This window comes from Lotus japonicus, chromosome 2, assembly GCF_012489685.1.
Source record: "Lotus japonicus ecotype B-129 chromosome 2, LjGifu_v1.2".
Taxonomy (NCBI): Eukaryota; Viridiplantae; Streptophyta; class Magnoliopsida; order Fabales; family Fabaceae; genus Lotus; species Lotus japonicus.
Genome location: NC_080042.1, coordinates 22140196 through 22142663, shown reverse-complemented (window position 1 = coordinate 22142663; position 2468 = coordinate 22140196).

The window sequence follows — 2468 nt, the reverse complement described above, 5'->3', positions numbered from 1 at the left end:
TCATGTACAAAACCCCAATTCAGTTTCAATGCCTGCTTGAATTCATTAAGCTTCTTGAGACCAAGTCCACCAGACTCCTTACTTGAACAAAGTACCTCCCATGAAACTTCGCTAAACTTTCTAACACCGTTGTAACCACCCTAATTTAGTGCATACATACTTTGGAAGCATGATAGTATGCATGCAATAATATTGAAGGGTTAACACCTTGGATTAAGCAATCGTAACATGGCACACTAAGCTCAAAATTTTAACCTTCAAAGAGGCCAATTCTGAGTATTACTCAAGAGAAAATGGTAGGAACCCTTGTTAATTTGCTTTCTATAGGAGAGTCCACGTCCAATGTGAAATTTAAAAAAAGCTCATCTCGTAGCCATAGTAATTTCCCACCTCAGTGTTGAAGCTTCTACAAAAACAATCAAAATTTCACTAGGGATCTTTGACATTGCACACCCGTACAAGCTCCATTATTGTTACGTGTAACTATCCACATGCCCACCCTCTGATCGACACTTAAAGTGGCATCCACATTCATCTTATACACCCTGTCATGGTGGCTTCCAACCAGCAATGACGCCAATTCCTGGGATCTCCTCACCTCTTATCACTTGCTACAATTTTGAAATTCTAACCCCATTAGTCGCTTGTTAGATTTTCAACACTGCCACTGCTCGTGAAACACCAAGAGATTTCTACGTTTTCATATTGCCCACATTACATTCATCACGAGCCCTTGTTCTGCATTATCTACTGCAAAGATGAGGCTAGAGAACCAGGAATTAAAAGAACAAAATCTTCTCAGAGATGGTCTAACAACAAGTGTAGAGGAAAACCACACTTCAAAAGTTTCTTGACACTCCACTAGGGAATGCAAAATTGATTCCTTGTTCTACCCACACATTATACAAGTAAAGTCAAGTAACACCCCTCTTCTCAATAATTTTTGGCGGTCTGGGAGGATTTCTTTGTACGACCTCCATGCTAGGTTCCAGCAGGCGCAACTTTTGATCTCTAAATTTTCTGCTACAAGAGATTAATTACACCAGCACTTGACGAAGATGCAAAGTTGTATTCCTCCTGCATGCGCGGCTACTTATAACCTGTGCAAACTGAGTATTCCCCGTCAATATTATCATTCCATACCAAGACATTATGGGTTAGAGACCTGAATAAAGGAGTGTTAACGATAAAATTAGCCTTATATTGATTGAAAATCTTGAAAATCAAGTTCCGTGGGATCCAATTATATACATACAAAATTACAAAAGTCCCTTTCAAGGCAAAGAATGTTGTTTCCACCTCAAGACCGTTGGAACTTCTGCATATCGACCTTTTTGGACCAGTGAAAACTGAGTCTATGGATGGCAAGAGATATGGGATGGTCATTGTTGACTACTATAGCCGCTGGACATGGGTAAAATTTCTATCCCGCAAGGATGAGTCTCATGCTGTTTTCTCTACCTTTATTGCCCAAGTGCAAAACGAGAAGGCTTGCAGGATTATGCGTGTCAGAAGTGATCATGGTCATTGTTGACTACTATAGCCGCTGGACATGGGTAAAATTTCTATCCCGCAAGGATGAGTCTCATGCTGTTTTCTCTACCTTTATTGCCCAAGTGCAAAACGAGAAGGCTTGCAGGATTATGCGTGTCAGAAGTGATCATGGTGGAGAGTTTGAGAATGACAAGTTTGAGAGTCTGTTTGATTCCTACGGAATTGCACATGATTTCTCTTGTCATAGAACTCCTCAACAAAAATGGGGTTGTTGAGAGGAAGAATAGAACTCTTCAAGAGATGGCAAGAACCATGCTTCAAGAAACTGACATGGCAAAACACTTCTGGGCTGAGGCAGTAAACACATCATGTTACATTCAGAATAGGATCTCTATCAGACCAATTCTGAATAAGACTCCTTATGAATTGTGGAAGAAAGTAAAACCCCTCATTTCTTACTTTCATCATTTTGGTTGTGTTTGCTATGCTCTGAATACTAAGGATAGATTACATAAGTTTGATTATAAATCTTCTAAATGTCTATTACTTGGTTACTCTAAACGATCTAAAGGTTTTAGAATTTATAATATTGATGCTAAAACTATTGAAGAATCTATTCATGTTAGATTTGATGATAAGCTTGACTCTAATCAGTCAAAGCTAGTTGAAAAGTTTGCAGATATGAGCATTAATGTTTCTGACAAAGGCAAAGCTCCAGAGGAAGCTGAACCAGAGGAAGACTCTCCAGAGGAAGTTGGTCCCTCTGATCCACACCCTCAGAAGAAGAGCAGAATTGTTGCCTCTCACCCTAAGGAGTTGATTCTAGGAAACAAAGATGAACCAGTCAGAACCAGATCAGCATTCAGACCCTCTGAAGAGACTCTACTTAGTCTGAAGGGATTGGTTTCCTTAATTGAACCAAAATCAATTAATAAAGCTCTTCAAGACAAAGACTGGATTTTGGCAATGGAAGA